The 21980-nt window shown below is 55.1% G+C and overlaps 1 protein-coding gene across 8 annotated transcripts in view; it reads left to right on the forward strand.

The window, feature by feature from the left end:
- MEF2D (myocyte enhancer factor 2D) overlaps positions 1-21980 on the forward strand; it is a 76810-nt gene that overhangs the window by 15362 nt on the left and 39468 nt on the right. For 4 of the 8 annotated variants that reach the window (XM_063420445.1, XM_063420436.1, XM_063420443.1 and 1 more), the window contains exon 2: positions 9660-9728. The exons of 1 other annotated variant lie outside the window; for it this stretch is intronic. The gene's annotated coding sequence lies outside the window, so the exon portion shown is untranslated. Of the gene's footprint in view, positions 1-9070; positions 9093-9659; positions 9729-11912; positions 12570-12690; positions 13032-21980 lie in introns of those variants that run through there. 3 more of the 8 variants (XM_063420439.1, XM_063420440.1, XM_063420441.1) reach the window with 3 other exon arrangements.

Genomic DNA, 21980 nt, shown 5'->3' on the forward strand with positions numbered 1-21980 from the left:
AGTGAGGTCCAGGAGGTCCAGATCCCTGGGATTCACTGTCCTTCCCTGGGTTTTGCAGCCCTTTGGGGTGCTCCCATCAGGAGCTTGGCTGTGGCCATGCTGCCCCGCTCCCCTGGCTGGGAAGGTAGAGTTTTTCCAAATGCCTCTCTCCCCTTTTCCTGTGCCTATAATTAGCCCTGGCTCCCCGCCACCATATACTGTACAATCCTGGAAAGAGGTCATGGCTTTGCTGAAATTCTTGGGAACAGAGCTGCCTTTGCAGCTGGGAAAGCAGCGCAATTTCCAAGCAGATAAGAAATAGGGCAAATGCAACTCTGTTCCCTGCTGTAATTTATGAGCTCTGGGGATGGCAACCAACAGCCTCCTCCCTCCCCTGGCTCTCCACGTGCTTGGGAGAGTCTGGATTGATGAAGAGGTTCCAGCTGGTTCCCAGCTCCGGTGTGCTGTCCAGTGGTGGCAGGTGAGGAGAGTCCTGTCTTCTCCTGGACTGCTGGGTCTGCTTTTCCCCTTCTGCTGGATCCTGTCGAGGTCTTGCCCACGGCTGGAGAAGGAAACAAACCCCTTTTTGGGTGTGCATGGTCCTCTGCACTTCTAAAACTTCTAATTTTTATGAACTTCCCCAGAATGGAACTTCCTTTGCAGCAGAAAAAGGATCATCTTGATGACCTTAAAAGTCTTTTCCAACTGAAATGATTCTATAATTCTATGATTATATGATTCTGGGCAATAGTGAGAAATAGGACTTGGATTTTCTCCCAAGGAGGGCAAAGCCCACAGAAGCAGAAGGGTCTGCAGGGCTGGGGAGGGTTTTCCCACCTCCGAACCTTCCTGTGCAAATTGGTGAAAAACTCAAAGTGAAAAGAGTATTTTGAAAAGAGAAAACTCCCCTCTTCAGAAAAGAGAGACAGAAACACAGCAAAATCCCCTGGTCAGAAGTTTCCCAAAGTTTTGCTATTGTTTCTCTGCCCCTGTACAGTCATTCTGAGAAAAAAACCAGGATAAATCCACCCAAAAAGAACAGGATTGGAGAGCAAGGACTTGAGTTTCTATTCCAGCTAGGACTCCACGCGTGCTGTATCCCCCTGGCAGCATCCTGCTGTTGAGCTGATCGTCCCTTTCCAAAGGAGAGATTAGCTAAAAACATCATGAGATTAAAAAGCAAAACACTTTCCATTGTAATTGTAATTGTAATTGGCTTCTGGGCCAGTGAGCCCCTTCCCTTCCCTTCCCTTCCCTTCCCTTCCCTTCCCTTCCCTTCCCTTCCCTTCCCTTCCCTTCCCTTCCCTTCCCTTCCCTTCCCTTCCCTTCCCTTCCCTTCCCTTCCCTTCCCTTCCCTTCCCTTCCCTTCCCTTCCCTTCCCTTCCCTTCCTTCCCTTCCCTTCCCTTCCCTTCCCTTCCCTTCCCTTCCCTTCCCTTCCCTTCCCTTCCCTTCCCTTCCCTTCCCTTCCCTTCCCTTCCCTTCCCTTCCCTTCCCTTCCCTTCCCTTCCCTTCCCTTCCCTTCCCTTCCCTTCCCTTCCCTTCCCTTCCCTTCCCTTCCCTTCCCTTCCCTTCCCTTCCCTTCCCTTCCCTTCCCTTCCCTTCCCTTCCCTTCCCTTCCCTTCCCTTCCCTTCCCTTCCCTTCCCTTCCCTTCCCCACTCAGTTTTGCTTTAGCGACTGAAGGATTTTGAGGGGATGCTTTCTGCTGGGTCCCCTTATAGAGCACTACGAGTTTTTCTGGTGATTCCAAGACTTAATAACCCCTTTTTTTTTTGCATTTACTGTTGCCAGTATGTCCAAACTGCGAGCAGCATTTGGGATTTGAACCTTTTCCAAGGGTGGTTCTGTGGTTCTACTGGAGGGAGGTGATGCTTGTACCGGCCACGGAGGTTTTGTTGCCCCAGGGGGGACTGAGTTGTTTGGGGAGTGCAGGACAGTCTCCTATGGATTCATGCTGTTCGTTGACTGATTAACCAGATTATGCAGAAATCTTGTTTTTTCTCTATAGGTGCCTATAAACCCCCTTGTGCTCCCCCCTTGCAACGGTGTACGTGGGGGGTGGTGTAGGAGTTGCTGACGACGGCACCGAATGTGCAAGTGTTTCTCTGCACCTCACTGGGGAGAAAGATTTTAATCTTTTGTTGGTTTTTGGGTTTTGTTTTTGTATTTTTTTTTAAATAGTGGATCTGAAGTTTGGGGAATAGGCACCTTCCCCACAGAGATTCACCAAGGATGCAAAGGGAACTGGGGCTTGAACTGGGAGATTTGGGTAACCCCAGGGATGATTTTATCTCTGGCTTGGGGTTTTCCCCTGCTGGCTTTCAGAGGCAGAAGCCTTGCTCTATCAGTATGTGACACCTGCTTCTCTGGATGCAATGCTGCCTTTGCAGCCAGTCAAGAGCCCTGCTCAGCCACGGGACTCTGAGTTTGTGTGAGGGGTCAGGGTTTGCACGCTGGGTGTGGGGCGAGCCCCCTTTTTGCTTTCCAAGGCCGAGCAGCCCTGACTCTGGCTCAGATCTGTCTGTGCCAGGTGATTTTCCAGCTGTTTGCAGGGGTTTGTCTGATGGCGCTGCTGTTGATGCTGGCACTGCTGGGCTGGGTGCTGGGGTTGTTGAGGGGTGCTGCAGGCAGCAGCCCTGGCTGTGGCTGGCTCCACTCCGGACACACGAGAGGGGTTGTAGCACAACCTAGAATTAAGTGTGAGTTTCCCAGGTGCTGGTATTTGACCATGGAGCCCCTCTGCTCCCTACAAGGAGCTCTCTTTTCTTGTTTGCGAGTTGCCCTTATAAACAGGTTTAAAAAAAGCTCTTAGCTTCCAGCAAGGGTGGCAGGGCTGAGCCAGGATCTGTCCCTGTTCCCTGTCCCTGGGGGGCAGCAGCATGGAGCAGGGGCAGATTTGCCTGATTCCCCTACCTTGCATGTGCCCACCTCCTCCTTCTGCCTTTGCAGTGGTGCTGGAATGGATTTTGGGGGATCACCTGGCAGCCCACGCTGGGAAAGTCCTCTGCCAGCCCAGCATGTCACCCAGCTGACACTGCGAGGTGTCTCAGGACCTGCTACCATCTGTCAGAGCAGGGAGATGGATGGGCTGTAAGTTTTGGGCATGGGTGATCATGTTTGTTTGGTTTCCATGGGAGAGGCCAGGCCCAGTGACCGGTGGTAGCCTGAGCCACCTGCTGAGGCTGTGGCAATGAACAACGTCCCCATGGTTGGTGATTCCTGACTCAGGTGATGGCACAGCAAGGCCGTGAGGGGCCTGGGCTTTGCTCTTGGTGATGGTGATTGTCTCCTGTGCTCTCTCCCACCTGGCTCAGCACACGCTACTTGGCCACACCTCATCCTGTGGCCCTGGAGTTTGGACCTGTCTGGCAGAGCCAGAGCTGGGGCTGGGGCTGAGCTGGCCTCGATGCCAGCAAGGGTGGAGACACCCAGAGCGGCCGGGTGTCTCTGGGAGGGAGAAGTGCTGTGTCTGCCTGGGGCAACTCCCATGGGCTCCTTGGAGACCTGCCCAATGCAGGATCCTTCCCAAGGCAGGAGGTGAGAGGAGCTGGCACCCGCTTGCCAGGGCTCCGTGTGCTTTGCCCGTGCTGGGCACACACACGGCAGCTCCTGGTGCCTTCCATGAGCTGCTCACTTGGATCCACGTCAGTGCTGCAGACATGTGAACCCTGCCTGCAGCGAGGCCATGGTGGTGCCAGGCTGGTGCTGATGTGTGTACAGGTGTGCTGGGATGAGGTTGTGGGTGGGTTCCCTTCCAGCACTTGATCCTTGTGCCTGTTGCCCATGCCAGGCCCTCCCAGACCTGCTGCCCTCCAGGGACAGTGGCAGCTCTCATTGTGTGTGTTGAAGAACCACACTCTGTGTTGGTTTTCCTCCGCCGCTGATTGTGTAACCTATGGGCAGTTGTGTTGGTCAGTGGCCACAGAGTGTCAGGGATGAATTGCTGGTGTATGTCAGCCTGTGTGCAGGTGGGATTTCCACTCCCCTGTGCCTCATGTGGATGGGAAACGTGGATGGCTGGATGCATGGATGGCTGTAGAGCAGTGGCAGAGGATCAGTCCCCCCATGTGAGAGAAGGGAGAGCATGGCCTGAGAGACAGGTGAGAGTTGGATCCCTGGCCTCTGAGGAGAGGCAGCAGCAGACAGGAGAGGTTATTGGGGCATCAGAAAGGCTTGCGATGAGTCTGGGGGACAAAACAGATGATGGTGCCATCTCTGCTTTACCTCTGCCTTGGAAATGCCAGCAGGAGCTGGAACTGCAGATCTGGAGCAGCTCTCACTGCTGCTGTGAAGTCCCCTCACCCCTGGAGCAGCACTTTCACGGGGTGCTCCAGACAGTATGGGGGGTATGAGCAGGGTAGGGGCATCCACAGCCCCTCTCGGCACCCCTAGGATGGGTTTGGGTTGCACATGCACTATCCCAGGTTGCCATGAAGTTGGATAAAGTTAGTTCAGGAAAGGGAGCAGTGGCTGCTCCAGCTGGATGTGGCAGTGGCCCATTGTACCTGAACCTGGACCTGGACCCAGACCCAATACCCAGCACAGAGCCACTTGCTGTCCCCATCACGGAAGGTGCCAGTGCTCTTGACCCCCAGGGCTGGTGCCAGCAGGTGGCAATGTGGCCTGAGGTATTGTCACTGTCACCCGAGTGAGGGCAAGCACTAGGTGCTTTGAGTACGCAGCACCCACATCTTGGTATTCCTGTGCTCTCATGGGAGTCCCATGAAACTGTTCTGGGGTTCTGGGCTCAGTTTTGGGGTCTCCCTTGTGCTGCTGTGTCAGCAGGCTGGGACAAGGAGGGAGGTGAGTGGGGGGTGCTTATGTGTCCAGCTCTGCTGTTTGCTTCCCCTCTCTGTGCCTCAGTTGCCCTGCACTAGGAGATGCAGGTGGTGCTGCTGGTGCTGGGGCCACTCCATGCAGGCAGTCGTGGTCCTGCTGACCAGCACTTGCCCAATGGACTGGGATTGCAGTGTCCTGCAGCAGTGTCAGTCCCTCGTGGAGTGGGGACATCCCAGCTGGAGCTTGCCCAGGTGTGGGTACCTGCATGCCCAGGGGTAATTCTGCTCCCACCAGATGTGCTGGGTGCAAGGAGATGATGGGTGCCCAGCTGAGCAAAGGGGGCAGAAGCAAGATGGGGCACTGTGAGCCAGAGGAAATCCCTGTCTGCCTCTTGTCTTATGCTTCCCCTGCCCCCCCAGCACCCCTTGGTCACTGATGTGGTGGTGCGTGGCTTTGCTCTGAAAGCTGTGCTGGTCCCCAGCCCTGCTGCACCTCCAGCCGCCCCCACGTCCATACAGCTGGAGGTTTCAGTTCTGCATCTCTGCTGCCCAAGGGGAACTCAGCCAGCGAGAGTGAAACTTGGCGGCTCCAACGGCTGCACTTGTGCCGCCCCCCTGACACCCCCTCGTGTCCCCTAGGTCCTGGCAGGGCCAGCAGCCACTGTTGCAACACTTGCAGTGACAGCTGTGCTGCTCTGGCCTTCCCTGGAGCGGGCTCAGCGAGTAGGGAGAGTGGCTTCCAGCTCCCCTGCCCAAATCCAGGGGCTGGCTTTGGTCCCTTGCAAGATGACTTGGTGGAGCAGGGGTGTGAGCCCCCACAATTCCTGTCCTGCCGTGATCTGGGGTCCCTTCACCCCATCCCTGTGTGGCGTTTGGAGGAGCTCCAGTAGTGGTGGTCACGCTCTGCGTGTCGCCCATTGCACGTGCCCTTGGCACAGCTGGCTGGTGCCATTGTTCTTGGGCATTGCTCACCACTGCAGTGTCACACTGGGCAGCTGAGCCTCCCGTTGCACTGGAGGTGGATTTCCTCCTCCTTTCCCAACCTGTCCCCTTTCCACAGCCCCTGGTGCTGTGCTGCTGTGACTCTGGCATCACTGGATGCTCGGGAGCTGTGTCTGACTGCCAGCCTGTCCTGCCTGATGCTCCTGCTTGGAGTGAGATCTCTCCCAGTTTGTTCCTTCCCACCTCTTGGTGTCAAGCCAGAGGAAACCCAACTGGAAAAGGCTCAACAGGTCTCATTAACCCTAGGGATATTCCCAGTGGCAAACTGAAGACTGGCCCATGGCTGAGATGCTTTAGTTCATGGGCTGGGAAAATGGAGAAAGTACTTTCTTTTAAAATTTTTTAAAATTTTGCGTGCTCCTTGCTGTTGTTGGGACTCCCTGAGACTGACATGGGACAGCTCTGGGAAACAGGGTCTGGGCTCTCCCTGGTTTGGGGTGGGAGTCCATGAGCACCTGGCAGAGGAGCGGCGGGCTGGGTTGGCAGCCCGAGGTGGGGAAGTTCGGGTTTGGCATCCAATGTTTGCAGCCCCGAGCCCGTTGCTAGAGGAAACATGAAAAAAGAGGAAGGAGAGATTGCGGTCATGGCTCTTCCCCTCCGCAATCTGCGCCTCCCTCTTGGCCCCTCCAGCTCCAAAGCTGCCCATCCATCTCCTGTTGACTTTCCAGCTGTGTGCTTGGAAATCCCCATGGCAGTGGCCATGGATTATTTATTTGGGGCTATTATATGTATGTATGATGTAGGCAGGGGTTGTATATATTTGGGGTTTATATACGTGGGAATAAATATGTATTTGGGGGTTTATCTATATGTATGGGAATATATATATTTGGTGGGTTACATATATGGGAATATGTGTTTTTGAGAGGGCTATGTGTATGGGAATATATATATTTTGGGGAGTTATATGTGTGGAGATATATATATATGTTTGAGGGTATGAGCAAAGACCAGCTGTGGCACAGGGGCTGCTAAGCATCAGCTAAGCAGATATCCAGGGAAGTCACCAAAAGCCATTCCTGCACATCCTCCAGGATCCTTATGGGCTGGCTGGAGCAGCTCCCAGCATCTGCTGCCTTTGTGTGGCAGGTTGTGCCAGCCTAACTGCACCTGTTAAAAATGGGGGTCCCAGGAGGTTCCCCTCATTCTCCTGCTCTCAGGAATTTTGGTTTACTTGTGAAACCAAAGGTTTGGTTTTCAAATAGGAACAGTGTTAGCACCTGCTCAGAATTTCTGCCCCAAAGCTGGACACAAAGATTGTCTTTTCTTTACCCCTTTCTCTCCCCTTCTTTTTTCATCAGAAAAGGGAAATCACTTGCCTTTGCCACCTCCATCCCTCCCCTATGTGTTTTCTTCCCCTCAGCTTATAAAATAACATGAACATGTTGAACATTTTGAAAACATGATCCTTTTCCTCTTCCCTGGGCACCATTTCTCTGTTCATAACAAGAAGGCTTCCAAGGCATGTGTGTGGTGTGGTGAGAGCTGGGAGCTGCTCAGGAGCCCTGGGGGCAGCCAGTGGCCTGAGCCAGCCCCCGCCCCTCACGGGGGCCTGCTCTCCCCATGCAGGTCACCTTTTGAAATACTCCAGAGTTTCTGGGAGCAGTGCCAGGATGCTCGCTTGGCGGGGCAAAGGACATGCATGGACAGGCAAGGGAGCTGGCAGTGCCAGTGAGTGGGGGCTTTGCTCCTTTGTACCAGCCCAAAATGTTGCAAAATAGGGACTTGGGGGTTCACTGGGGTTTGCTCGTGTTGGATGTACCAGCAGGTCCAAAGGGCAACAGCTTCTGCAGCTTGGGCAGGGCACGAGGCAGCCCTGGAGCTGTTGGGTTGGAGAGGGTCAGGGCCTCAGGACTGTCACCCCATGGGTGCTGTTCCTCCCTGTCTCAGATGACACTGGGCTGCAATCCTGCAATGTCAGAACTGCCTGCAGGCTGAACACCCCAAGAGCAATCCTGCTCGCCCTGGAGTGCCCCACCTTGGCCCTACAAGGGGCAGATCATCTGCCAGATTGTGTTGGCAAGGGCACTGCCGTTAGTTGTCACAATCTGGGGACTGTGGGGTCGGGTATTGTGCAGAAATCATCGTCCTTATGGCCTGGTGGGCTGTGGGAGCCAGGGATGTAGCTGCTGCCAACCACCAGCCATGGGCAGTTCTGTCAGTCTGTGAGCGGTGGCTGTGTGGCTGTACTGGCTGTCCCATGGCACCGTGGGCATCCTGGAGCCTGTGGAAATGGACATTCCTGGCTTGTCTAGTGGCGTCTCCCACTGAGAGGAAACAACTCTGTTTGCAGACATGGGAGGTCTTGCGTGGCCATGTGTCCCCCAGTCCATCCTAGTGGGCTGTAGAGCTGGCCACAAGCCCCCAGAGCAGAGCTAGCCTGGACGCAGACCTCGGCCACATCCTCCACTCAGCCTAGCCTGTGGTCCCAGGTCCCCACGGGCTGTTCCACCAGCCCTGCAAAGCACTGCAGTGCTGAGACCAGAGAGAGCTGCTGGGACCAAGAGGAGGTTCAGGAACCCATTAAGAGATCCTTTGCATTAAACACCACTTCCCTCGTCCTGGCATGGCACTTGCCAGGTAGTGCTTCTTCTGTGTGTGTCCCTGTCCCCGAGTGTAGGTCATTCTGTAGGACACTGTTTTATTCAGGGAAATAAAGGAGTGGTCCTGGGACGGTGACAGGTTGGTCTGGGAGTAATGGGTGCAAAGTGTGGCAGTAGCTGGAGCCCCCATCCTTGTCCCCACTCCTCCCCCGTTGTAGAAGACAGACTCGTCTGTCTGTCTGTCCTGATGAGGGAATCCCTGTGACCGGTCTGTTCGCAGGATCCAGCCCAAGTGCTGTGAGGTTTGAGGCTGGAGAGCCACTTGGCACCTCAGCTTTGAGGGGTGTCCCCTCTGCTTGGCTCCTGGGGAGCCAGAGGAAGGCGCAGCCCCGGACGGAGCCACGCGCTCCTCACTCCGGCTTTGTTCAGGCTGAATTTTGTAATGTCAGGAAATGAGCTGGCTGTGGGAGGGGAGGCAGCCGGGGGAGGAAGGCTGGTTTTGTGGTTGGAGCAGAGGATGAGGACGCCGGAAAGCTGAGCACAATTCCTCGCTCTGTTGCAGGTGCTGGGGTTGAGGCTGCAGCTTGGGAGCTCGTGGGGCATTTGAAGAGCGGGTGCTGGCCTCCGTGCCTCAGTTTCCCTTTTGTTCAGCACCATTCCTCTCGTGGGACTGTGCTGTGGTAATGGGGTCTGCACAAGTGCCAGATGGTTGTGACCACCAGTAGATGACCAGCACAAGGCCAGCTGAAGCCACTGGGCTTTGCCCCATGGGTCTCCTCCCATCTCCAGTGGTGAGTGGGATGAGTTTAGGAGCTGTATTTCCTTCTGGGCCATGGCAGTTTCTCCTCGGGCCAAGCGCATGTGCTGCGTGCATTCCCTGGGAGAGTGTCTGAGCAAGTAGATCAGTGCTTTTTCTTGTGGGATGTGCATGAGAATCTTCCCAGAAAACACAAAGTTCACCTAAACTTTGAGCAACTCTCTGCCGGCCGTGCTGTTGGCCTGGGCCACATCCCTTGTTAATGTTAACTTGGTTTATGATTTGCTTCGTTCCTGAACTCCTATTAATTTCTTTCCTTCTGGTCTCACTGAGATGCTTTCCACATTGCATAGCCCCAGAGCTCCTGGATCCCTGGATCCCTACAGGTGCCTGGCCAGGTCCCACCCAGTCTGCATGGCCCTTGCAGTGATGCTAAGGATCAGGGCAGTGCAGGGGGGCCCTGCAGCCCTTGTCCCATCAGGGGTTACTGGGCTCCCCTCAGTGTTACCTCCATCTAGCTGTGCTTGGATGGGACTTGTGAGGAGTCCTTGTCCTTGCCTCTGTCCCCTCAGACTGATGGCTGGTCGCTTTGTCTTTGCAGTTGGATTGAGGAGCGGTGGCTGCAGCTCATCTCTGGCAGGAGCAGAAGATGCAGGAGGCTGCATAGCAGGTATGAGGGAAATCCCAAACTTTGTGTTTGTTTGGCCATGTGTCCCCCCTGCTGCAGGCTGGGAGCGAGCAGAGGGTCCCACAGAGGATGCAGCTGGATGCAGCTCCAGGGTCTCAGGCTCCCACAGTGGTGCCAACTGGACCCTGCAGCTCTGCTCCAGGGACAGGAGGAGCAGTGAGGTCTGCTGCTGGAAGGGCACAGGGAACACGCTGCTCCCCTGTGCCCTGTTCACTGCTCTGCACACGGGGTCCTGGTGTGCGAGGTGGGACAGCAGAGCCCCCAGAGCAGGGCAGCGAGGGGGTGCCCAACAGTGGGTGCTGCTGCTGTTCTCCAGTGCCCATCTTCCCCTTCACTTCCCCATCTGGCACAGCTCTGATGGCTCCCAGCCGTAGCTACAGCACTGATTTGAGGCTTTTGGGGTGTTTTGCAACACAGCCCTGTGTGTCAGCAGAAGAGGGATTTCCTGCCCTGTTTTCTCCCGGTGTGGCCAAACCTGATGCTATTTTGTCCCTTGCATTCCTCTGAAATAAGATGCTTCTGGGAGAGGGCCTCACGTCCAGGTTTTCTTCCTTTTCAACCTTCTTGGCCTGTTTATTGCTCTTACAGTAAATGTTTGTGTCTCCTGTGTCTGCAGTGAGGTTGTGGTACAGACACCACCTCAGGCTGGTTTATGAGGGCTCTATGGTTTCATGTAATGCATCTTCTGTACCTGAGAGTGAAATCAATAAAAGGAAAGATTTTAAAAAATGATATGCCCAGCTCCTGAACGGAGGGGGCTCTGTCACGACTGCTTAGTGAGCACTTTTGTGGGGTTGTGATGGCTTTTAGTGCTGGAGAGGGGGCAGGTAATTTATTTGGAGGCCTGGTAGTGGGAGATGGGTGCAGCATCACTGTGTCCTCTGCAAGGTCAACACCAAGGGCTTCATCTGCTGATAGAAACCAAGAGCAGCTCCCCAGGCTGGGTCAGGGGGAGTGTCTCAGGGGTGCTTGGTGTGTGCCAGCAATGGGCCATTCTGTGCCAGGGCACAGGAGGGTTGGAGGGCTCGCCTGAGTCTGTCCCACTGTGAGCTGAGCGCTCCAGGAGTGTTCTGGGTGCTGGTGTGGGACCAGCTCTGACCCATTCGCTCTGGGCACAAACAAGTACCAGCTATGGGGCTTGTGTTTCTGTGTGCTGGATGATTATTTGGAGTGTTGGGGTGATGGGGTCTGTCTGCTGTGGGGTGTGCATGGAGGGCAGGACCCTCCTTGGCTCCCGAACAACGCGGTCCCGCTGGACCGTGCACATTCCCTGCCCAGCGCGGGTGCTGGTGGGCAGTGACAGGATCTCTCAGTAACTGGTTCTCCCCCACATCACTCCTTGCTGCTGGAGACAGCTCTGCCAGCTCCGTCCTGACCAGTGACAGCAGCTCCTTGTTCTTTAGTTTCACACAAATTCTTGGGGTTTGGGTTGGCAGTGTCCTTCTGCAAAGCCCTTGTGCTGCTGCTGGTGCCAGCACAGAGTTTTGAGTGGGGAAGAGCTGTTTAGCAATTTCTGCAACTGCAGCTCAGCAAGTGGTGCGCTCGGGGAGGAGGATTTTGAAAAGCACCTCTGGGGACTGCTTTAAGACTTGTCCCCTTCGCTCTGCGAGTGACAGGAGCCGAGCAATTAGAGGAGCAATATCGACCCAGCCTCGGAAGCGTGTGACGGCCGGCACCGGGCAATTTAATCCCACTGAAGCCACGTCCTCGCGTCCTCGACGTGCAGCATCGCTGCCTGCGATCAATAGGCATTTTGTCTGAGGCCAGCCCCGTTTGAGGCAAACCAGGCAAACCTTCTTCTGTGACAGAAGACCCGTCTAGGGCCTGTGACCTTAATTGAATCAACTCTTTCATGTCCTGAAGATGGGAAACACATCGTCTTGCTGCAGCCATGCTCAGTGAATCACGTGTCTGTCCCTGCATGCAATGTCTGTGCCACCCTGCTTCTCTCCCGGTGAGATTTTGCAGCCTGAGGCTGATTTCCAGCTGCTTGAAAAGAGCCCTTGGGTCACCAGATCTGTTCCTCTGCCGTCTGATGCCTTGCCTGCGTTCTCTTGAAGGCTCTTTGGCAGTTAGAGTTTGCAACTTCCAGGCTCCCACTCTGCCCGAGGTGTGAGCGTGCCACCATACCTGGCACCTGGCACTTGGCATCTGGCAAGATCCTCCCGATCTCCAGGGAGAGCTTGTAAAATCCAGCCAGTGGATGCACTGAAACCCCCACTCTTTTGGACGTGCAATACTGAATTTGGTAAAGCAGTGTGTTCCTGCTGTGTTTGCCGCAGCTGAAATGTGGCCGAGTTGTTGGAGGTCACCTTTCCAGTCCCCGTGGAGCCGGGTGGCCTTCTCTGGTCATGGCTCTGCCCTGCGCTTTGGGTTCTGAGCTCATCCGCTATTTTGCCACTGGTCGGGAAGAAAAAAAAACAAAAAACAAACCTGTCTTCAAAGCCCTTTTCCCTTGGGGAAAAGCCAGCTTGGTCAGAAACGTCGGCGCAGAAATGTCATCTGACCCAGCAGCTGGCTCACGCCTCCCTCCCCGGGGGTCCTGCGGCGTCCCCTGCCCCTGTCCCAGTCCCGCCGCGGCTTCGCGCTGCCGGAGGAAGCGAGCCCGGGCGCTGCTTTTGGCAAGCTCTGGCCGCTCCCTTCCCCCCGCAGCCTTCACCACCCCCTCCAGCCTCCGCAGCTGCCTCTGCCCTTCAGCCGCTGAGCCCCGCTCGGGGTTTCGGGGGGCTCGGGGCCGGCGCTGGCCGCGGGCTCCATCCCGCGCTTCCTGCCGGCCGCCAGCGCGCAGCAGCCGTGGAGAAGGACGCAGCCACCCTGTCTCCTGTAAGTACCTCTCACTCTTTCCACTGGAGAGTTAAAATTAGCAACTTCTTTTTTTAAAGCAGGCGTCGCTTTAAACCTCGCCAGCCCAACTGGGTTTCCTTTTATTTCCCCCCTCCCCCGGCTCATTTTCTCTTGATTTTTTTTTTTAATTTTGTTGTTATTGTTCAACGTATACGCGCACTTTTCTCCCTTTTTCTTTCTTTCTTTCTTTCTTTCTTTTTTTTATTCCCCCCTCACTTCTTTTCGTTCCTTCCTGTTTTAAACACGGGTGACGCTGCAGTGTCGGTGCGGAGTTTGGAGCCAAATAAACAGCCCGGCGCTCCCCCACCCCGATCGCCTTACAGAGCCCGGAGCCCAGCGCCCAATTTAGACCCTTATCTATTGTCAGCCTCGGCGGTCGGCGCTGCTCCGCCGGGGGGGTTGCCCCGGACCCCCTTGTTGCTTCTGACACAGATCCTCGCTGTGAGTTTGCCGCTTGTTGCTTTTCCCTCTCCTTTGTTTTCAGAAGTGCCCGCAAATCAGGACCCGTTGCTTTTTTTTTTGTGGTTTTTTTTTTTGTTTTTTTTTTTTGTTTTTTTTTTTTTTTTTTTTTTTTTTTTTTTTGTTTTTTTTGTTTTTTTTGTTTTTTTGTTTTTTTGTTCCAGGGCTGGGTGGGCAGCGAGGGTGAGGAGGGTTTGAGTGATGTGAGGCTGCTGTGCTGGAGAGAGGGGGAAACTGAGGCACAGAGGAGGGGCATGGCTCCCTGATGGGGAGTGGGTGAGCTGAGATTTCCTCTTTTTAGAATCAAAACATAGACCAGGAAGGAAGAGGCAGCAGGCGCGGGCTCAGATGCAGGGTCAGTGCCTGTCTCGGGGGATAAATTTCTTTTGGAAGGCCGTGGTCCCCTGTGGCAGGGACGATTCCGGGTCCTGACGCTGGGGTGGGAGGGTGCCGCCGCTGGCACGGCCCGAGCTCGGCTGCGCCGGGACGGGATGGGGCCAGCAGCTGGAAGTGGATGTCCCAGCCCGGATCTGCGAAAGCAAACAGGAAGGCGAATGGGGAGCAGCCGCTGTGTTTACTCAGAGGTTATTTATTGTGGTTCCTCAGAGGTTGGTACTGGGGACTTTTAACACCTTCCTGCTTGGTGCTAGGTCCTTTTGGCCAGGGCTGGATGCCCAGCAGGAGCTTGGGGCCACGCCGGAGGTGAGCCGGGTACCAGGCACTGGATGTCAGGCGAAGTGTCACACTGGGGCTCTCTGTCCTGGTCCTTCTCCTCCCTTGACTGTTTCCTAAATGTTTGTTTTGCTCTAAAGCCCAGCCTGGCTGGGGTGGATGTGGTGGGGATGGATGTGGTGGGGCTGGGAGCAGTGCTGAGCTTGGCTCATCCTAGAAAAATCCTTTTCCATTTGATTTTTTCGGGGTTTTTTATGCCATTGCTGCTTTGGGGTTACAGTTAATAATGCTGATAATCTTTATATCCATGTCTGTGAAAATGGAGGTGCAGAGCCCATAGGAAGGGGGTCTTCCAGAAGTACTTTTAGTGTTTTCTTCCCAAGAGGGAGAGAGGGAGAAGTGTTTCCCTTCCCAGGCATGTGCTGCCCTAGCTCTGATGCTCATGGATGGGGCTGGAGGATAAACTTTGGGTGTGCTTTGGGTTAAACCCAGCCCTTTACCCATTGCTGGGGGTGGGTGGGGTGGGTTCTCCCCTCTGCTTGACTTGGAGGGACTTGTCACAAGGTGATCTCCTTTGTTGTCAGAACCACTACAGGGTCCCAAGGTTTCTGCTTTTGGAACTCAGTGGCTGCCCTCAGTACTGCCCTGGGCAACAACAGCTGCAGAGCCCTTTCCTCCTCCTGCTCCTCTTTTGGGCAAACAACCCATTTGGACATCTCTGTATTGATACATTTTTACATCCCCACCCTTCAGCAAAGATTGTGACCGAAATATTTTCATTTCTTTCTACAAACTCATGCCTCACTTTTTCTCATCCCACCTTTGCATGGGGGGTATTGACAAAAAACGGTGGTATTTGATTTTCTTCCCCAGTATTTTTCCTTTTCCAAGAGGAATTGTGATTGGTGTTTATCCGTGACATTCCTGCACTCACAGTGGCTCGTTATCTGCCCTTGGGGTCCATCTCCTCTGTGTTGGAAGAGCATCCCAGTGGTTTTTCTGCCATCCCTCTCATAATGTGGCTGGCCCGAGCTATGGTCATGTGCCAGTGATGTTCTGGCACGGGATTTTGGAGTGTGCCAGAATGTGATAGTGCTTCTGGAAAGTGCCAAATGCTGCCATTTCCCACAGTGTCTGGGCATCCCTCTTGCTCTCCTAGCATCACCCTCAGCCTTTGCTGGGATGTCCTTTGAGGGGCATGTGGGCATCCCTAGGGCTGGCCAAACTCATCACCCCTCTGGCATGGGGCTCTTGGTGCACATGAGAGAAGGGCTCAGCTGGTTGGGGACCTTCCCCCACCACCTAAATCCCCCTTGCTGAAACACAGAGTTTGGCCTTTAAAAATCCCATTTCAAGACAGAATGTTGTTCCTGGAGGATGTGTGCTGGGATGGGCTCTGGATGAGTCTGTCCCAGTGGAAGCCATCACCCAGGTCTGTGAGTAGCTGCCGTGTCAGACGTCACGGCCTCACGGCGGTGGCCCAGGCGGTGCCAGGGAGCAGGAGGACGGGATTTGTGTGCCTGGGACAGGAATGTGCATCCTGTGAGTGAGCAGCAACAGCTGAGAACCAGCTGTCCTGGTGCATTTGAGCTGCCTCATGAGCTGGGGCTGGATTCTCAGCCCTCTGGCTCGTTGGCATGTGGCTCAGGATGCATGTGGGTACAAGCTGTGGCTGAGCTGGGGAGCGAGGTCAGGTCCTGGCTGATGGCAAAGCCTTTGTGGCATGGGGAGCATCCCGTGGTCCCAGCAGCCCTGAGTCATGCTGGGGACGAAGGACCTTGAGCTGGTTCGTGTCTCTCTCCCCAGCCTGGCTTTGGCTGCAGCAGCTCTGGGCACCCTGGGATCCTCCAGTGGAGCCCTGCTTGGGCTCTGGATAGCGGAGTGCTGGTGGTGGCTGATGTTATTTATGTGCTGGGTTGGAGACACCGTGTTTTCAAGGCAGCACAGGGGAAGGGGAAGTTAAACCCGTCTTTGCCATGTGGCATCTTGTCCCGGTTCCTCCTGTTTGGTTAGAGTGAGTTGGGTTGGGGTTCAGTGACAGCCGGACCATGGTCTGTGCCTCATGGTGGGATTTGGTGACTCCTCAGCTGTAGATCTTGGGGCCAAGGAATCTTGGGGCCTTGATCGCTGTTTTTAATGCTTTTGCAGTCCCAAATAATTCATGCTGGGTTTGGGCCTTTGTTTCCTTTATGAAATGAAATAACAATCTCGTGGTGATTCTCCAGCTGTACTATGGCAGTGTGCTCTGGGCACGAACCTGTGGCTATGGACCAAAGTGGGTTTTGGGAAATGTGTAAAGATGGGTGGGCATGTCCACCTCTGAGAAAGGCAGATAGCCAGAATGATGAATTTTGTGGCTTTGTTTCCAATCTGGGAGTGCCATGGGCAGGTTGGAGCTGTGACGGTGCAGTCTGAGCACTGGGATGGAGACAGGAGCATGATCCTGCCTGGTCCTGTTGGTGTTGGTCAGATTTTTTCCATCAATCTCTTCAAGGGACTCCTCTAGTGATCTCGGCTATGGCATCACCCTCACAGTAATTAGCATTGCCATATGAGTGACAAATTAAGATCTTTTGCTTCTTGTCCTTTGACTGGTCAAGTGGAGCTGGTGAAGCTCCTGACTTCAGCAGCTCCTTTGCACCCCGGATGAGTGCTGCACCCTGCAGCCCATGGGGACCTGGTGCTTCCTTCCCAGGAGCTGAAGACACGTGAACCCTGATGGAGAGTGTGGCTTGGGACAATGCAGGAGCAACATCTGCTTCTGCATTTCCTGCTTAGGACCCAGTGGAAGTGATGGTTGCCTTGGCCATGGATGCAGTCAGCAGTGGGTAGATGCAAATAACAGCAGCAGCCCCGTGACTTTGGGCACCACGGCTGTTGCTCGCCAGTGCTTGGGGGAGCAAAACCAACAAAGAAATGATTGTGGGAGGCTGGTTTGAAAGGTCTTGGTGGCCCTTGGGAAAGGGCTGAGCCCTTGGGAATGGCGCTCCTGAGGCTGTGCACGGGAAGGGAGGATTGTGCTCAGGGGCTGAGTTCCAGGGTGACACTGGGAACCTCTGGCCTCTTGGCAGCCCTGGCTCCCAGGCTGAGCCCGCTCTGGACCTTGGGTGCTGGAGGGTCTGCAAAGCTGCTCTGGGGTGTCCCTTCCTGCGTGGGGATGGCACAGAGTTGCTGAGTATGTGTCTGGGCTGGAGATGGAGATGGGGCTGGAAGAGCTGGGGCTCTTCAGCCTGAAGAAGGGAAGGCTCCAGGAAGACCTTAGAGCTCCTTCCAGAGCCTAAAGGGGCTTCAAAAGTGCTGGAGAGGGACTTTATCCCTGGATGGGGAGGGACAAGGTAATGATAGGACAAGGGGGAATGGTTTCCCACTACCAGCAGGCAGATTTAGATGGGATATTGAGAGGAAATTGTTCCCTCTGGGGGTGGTGAGGCGCTGGCACGAGGTGCCCAGAGAAGCTGTGGCTGCCCCATCCCTGAAAGTGTTCAAGACCAGGCTGGATGAGGCTTGGAGCAACTTGGAACAGAGATTGGAATGAGTTTTAAGTTTCCTTCCAACCTAAACCCTTCTAGGATTTCATGATTTGTGCCACAGTGCCCTTGTGTAAAGGGTAGTAGGATGTCCCAGTCTGTGTGCAGAGGACATATCCCAAATCCTCATCCCACTGACACAAGAGGGAAGAGCAGAGTTTCCCCTGGGACAGTTTCACTCTCAGCCATGTCCTGTGGGGCTGCTGTGGGTTTCTGTTGCTCTCATTGATGGCCTGGAGCAGCAGTTGGGTCTCATGGAATTTCCCCTGGGTAAAACCCATCAGGAGGAGAGAGGTGTCCCCTCTGTTACTGGAGGAAGTCCCGTCCCCTTAATGGAGAGCCCCTAAATTCCCAGCAGGGAGGACTTTGCCCTGATGCTGCTGAGCTGCCCCATTGGGTCCCAGTGCTGAGACCCTGCCCCCTGTGCTGGAGCTGAAGGCAGTGATTGTCCCCCTTGGGCGTGTTGTGTTTGGGGACACACAAGTCATCAGTGTCCTTGGTGACCACAGTGGTGGCGGTGACCCAAAGTGAGGGTGCTGCACCCAGGCTGCACTGGGGGCTGGGTGCACCCTCAGGATGGGGGTGCCGAGGAGAATGGAGGTGATGTTGGGATGCTGCTGTACAGTCCATTATGAGAGAAAAGCCCTTGAAGTGAAATATCCCTGCCATTGGGTGCTGAGGCTTTTCCCTGATCAGATCCTCCCACCCCAGAGCAGGAGGCAGCTCCATGGGGAGCAGAACTGGATGTCCTCAAAAACTGTAGCCATGTCCACCCCCTCCATGCCTCCCCTTTCCTCCCTGTGGCCTCAGCACCAGCGAAAGTCCCTAGTGTGGGGCTGGTTTGTGGTCGAGAACTGCCTCTGCTCCCCACCAGTGCGGGGTCGGCTGTGACAGCCTCCTGATTTGCTGAGCGCAGGATCCGACCCCGAATTCAGCTCCCTCTCCTTCTCGCTCTTTTTTTTTAATGAGTCAACCTCTCATCTGTCATATTAAACCTCCTCATTACCAGGTATCTAAATTTTGCTCTGACAATAGTGACAGGGGAAGCTGCGATCTCATTGCCACGGCGCGGGGCTCTGGGGAGCTGGCAGGTGGTTATTTCATGCCCTGCAGGGAGCCGTGGGGGTGGGCGATGCAGCCGGATAATGGGCTCTTGCTTCCCATCATTTAGAAAACCCTACTTAGTGCAGAGGGAAAAATTACCCCCAGTCTCTGACTCTGGAGCTGGTGATAGATGGAGAACATGGGGGAAGGGGAACAGCTTTGGGGGTCTGGCTGCTCCTCTCTGGGCGTGGAGGGTGGATTGGGATTGGAGTGGTTGGGGATGGAGGGTAAGTGGGGATGGAGGGTGGAAGGAGATGAGGATGTGTGGGAGTGAGGATAGACAGGGATGGAGGATGGATGAGGATGGAGATGGTGCAGGGCTGCCCCGTGCAAGGAGTTGGTACCAGCTGGGGAAAGGGATGCTGTGCCAATATTGGGGAGCCCCCGGGGCATGCAGGGTTCCCAGCCTGGATAGGCACATCCAGGGAAGCTGCTGAGCCACCTGGAGACCACAGTCAGGCTCAGGGTGGTGGATGACCTCTGCTGCGAGGATGCCACCACCAAGGTCACTGCTGAAGGTCAGGAGGCTTTTTTGGCAGCTGCATCAGCCTCTGGTTGCTGTTGTCAGGGTGCTCTGAAGGTCACTTTAGCAGGGGACTGTCCAAGCCCTCCCATTTAACAACAAGCCCTGCAGCGGCTTGTCCCTGCCAGTCCCTCCCTGTAGGATCTCCAGGAGAGAGGACCAGCTGCCTCTCTGGGGAGCCACATGGTGTGAGGGGTTGCAAGTCCCTGCTTGCCCTGGTCCTGCAGGCTTTTCCTTGCTGAAACTGTGTCCTTACCTTGGGTGAGGGTTCCCTGGCTGACTTTTGGACAGCACCAGGCAGGGCCGTGGGTTTGCCAGTGACTTTTCCTGGAGCTCTTGCCCAGCCTCCTTTCCCCTCCAGGCTCTGCTGTCTTTGGCCGTGCTGGCAGTGCAGAGAAGGTCACTATAGCTGCTGTCACCCTGCGTCTGCAGAACATACCCCCAGTCTGGGATGTGCATGCTCCTGTGGTACGGGGTGTGATGGCATCCCTGGCTGTGTGTGGTGTGGGATGAAACTGTGATTTGGGGTGTCAGGGATTGGGTTCCTGGTTTGGGTGCTGCCTCCAGTTCTTGTGCTGATGTTGGGATTGTCGTCCTTTCTTGAGGGTGTTGTCTGGCTCCACACTGGCACACAAATTGCAGGGGAAGAGAAGATCAACCCCACTTTAATAATTTTCCCTAGATACTTTCTTTCAGCCACCCTTGCACAGCAAACGCCGGTTCTCCAGCGCTGTGTCAGGGCTGTGCTTTTCCTCAGCCTCTGCCAGGCTTGGCACGGCACGAGGTTTTGTTACAGCTCAGCAGAGCTGGTTGCACGGTTGGCATCTGCTTTTCTTCAGAGAGTGCCTGAATCTGGGTCAGGAATATATGTGTCTCTTTCAAATTCCTTGGGGGCCTGACTGAATCCAGCCTCGCTCCTGCTGCCCTGAGCTCCCAAGGTTTTCACCTGCAGCTGGCGGGACTGATGCCCTCCCGCAGGCAATAGCTGAGTACTGGTTTGGATGCCTATTCCAGGGAAATCAGGGCCCTGACATGGGGTCAGGGGTGCAGGAGGGATGGCAGCTCAGCACTGGGTTGGCACCTGCCTGGCCAGTGGGATTTGGCCCCAGGCAGGGTCAAGCAGTCGTGTTTCTGGGCAGGAGCTTTGCTCTGGAGCCATGTTTCAGCTGCCTTCCTCTCCCCTCCCCCTGCCTGCATCTGGAGGTTCGACACAGGAACCCAGATAGCATCATCCTGAAACCAGAATAGAAGCTTTGGAGGAGACTCGAGCATGTTTGTGCGGTTTTTATCTCGGTTTGGAGATAAAGAGGTGCTAAACAATGCTAAGCTGGCCAGTTGGAGTCCCTCATGGTGTGTGCAGTGGGGCTGGGGACTCGCTGGCACCTGCCCTTGCTGCCTCCTGTCCTGCCAAGGACGTCCCCACGTGTGTCCCCATCCCTCCTGGGTGCCACAGTCCCCTGCCAGCGCTGCCACCCATCCCGGAGCAGAGCAGGGGTGATGGCCAGCACCCTGCCAGTGGCTTTGCCAGAGAGGAAGAGCAACATTAACATGAGCGTTGGCACCGTGTTTTAGGGAAGGGAGCTTTGCAAAAGAGAAGGAAGTCAGTCCTGCTGATCCAGAAACCACACACAAGGAAACTAAAAGTCCTTGGTGTCAGCATGGAGGATATGTTAAAAAAACAACAATTAACTAACAAAAGGCAGCAAGAAAGGAAACAGGAAGGCAAGAACAGGCGGGTTCAAGAGGTGACCTGAGCTAAATCCATGTCCTTAAGGGATGGGATGCAGCCCTGATCATGGGTGGGGAAGCGACTTGGTCTTAGTGCAGGACGTGGTATCCTCAAGGTGAGGCTCAGAGACCTCGGCTGCAGTTGCTCTTTATTTGCAATTGCTTTTGGAGTTCTTTGCAGCAGGCAGAGGGTCACAGCAGTGCTGGGGCAGTGCAGCCGTGTCACCTTCTCAATGCAGCTGCTTCTTGTGGTAAAAACTGCAGGTTTGTGGCAGGAGTGAAGCAGCAGAGTGAGGGGCTGCTCTTGCCACCTCCAAAGCATCATTGCCACCTCGAGAGCATCTGTGCTCCCTCCCTTGGCCCAGCACCCAGCAGGGGCAGTGAGGGCTCCTCAGAGGCTCAGCGTGGTGGGTGTAATGCACTTCCCATGCCAAGCCCAGGGGCTGTTTGCAGCACAGCAGCATTTCCTCACCCTCACTCTCCTGTTGGGAGTGGACAGACAGGATGAGTTGTTGGTGGGCAAGAAGATGGGAATGACCCAGCTCTCAGTGCTGGCAGGCCGGAAAGCTGTGCCCAGCTGATCCCATGGCACGGGCAGCGTGTGAGGGGCCAGGGTTGTGCCCCTCTGCCCGGCTCTGGTGAGACACTCCTCAGTGCTGCCTCCAGCTCTGGGGTTCCCAGAGCAGGAAGAACACAAATCTCCTGGAGTGAGTCCAGAGGAGACCATGCAGATGCTCTGAGGGCTGGATCCCCCCTGCTCTGGAGACAGGCTGGGAGAGCTGGGGCTGTTTTGCCTGTAGAGGAGTCTGGGGAGACCTTAGAGCTCCTTCCAGTGCGCAGAGAGGCTCCAAGAGAGCTGGAGGGGGACTTTGGACAAGGGCCTGGAGTGATAGAACAATGCTTCCCACTGTCAGAGGGCAGGGTTAGATGGGATACTGGGAAGAAATGTTTCCCTGTGAGTGGGTGACAGAGAGGTGGGGTGAGATGAGCTTTAAGAATCCGTCCAATCCAGACCATTTGACAGTTCTGTAACACGCTGCACCTTGTACTTCACATGCCCTCTGGTTGTGTGCTGAAGCTCCCTTGCAGTGACCTTTTTCCCACAGAGAAGCTGCAAGACTGGGACACGTTATTGCTGTCAGTTTTGTATGTGGATAAATCTGACACCCCCCAAAATGCATTGGGGCTTGGGTCAGTGAATTCAGTCGTGGCAGGTGCCCTGATCCTCAGGGCTGGATAGTGGCAGGGAGGACCCTCCCTTTACTCTCAGCCAGCCCCTTGACTTGGTGGAACCTGTTAAGGAAAAACGCACCTTGGAGAGCATTCTGCAAATCTTGGATAAGAGATGGATTGGTGCCACAGCGAGAGCATTGCCTG

The sequence above is a fragment of the Prinia subflava genome, chromosome 31 (assembly GCF_021018805.1).
Source record: "Prinia subflava isolate CZ2003 ecotype Zambia chromosome 31, Cam_Psub_1.2, whole genome shotgun sequence".
Classification (NCBI taxonomy): Eukaryota; Metazoa; Chordata; class Aves; order Passeriformes; family Cisticolidae; genus Prinia; species Prinia subflava.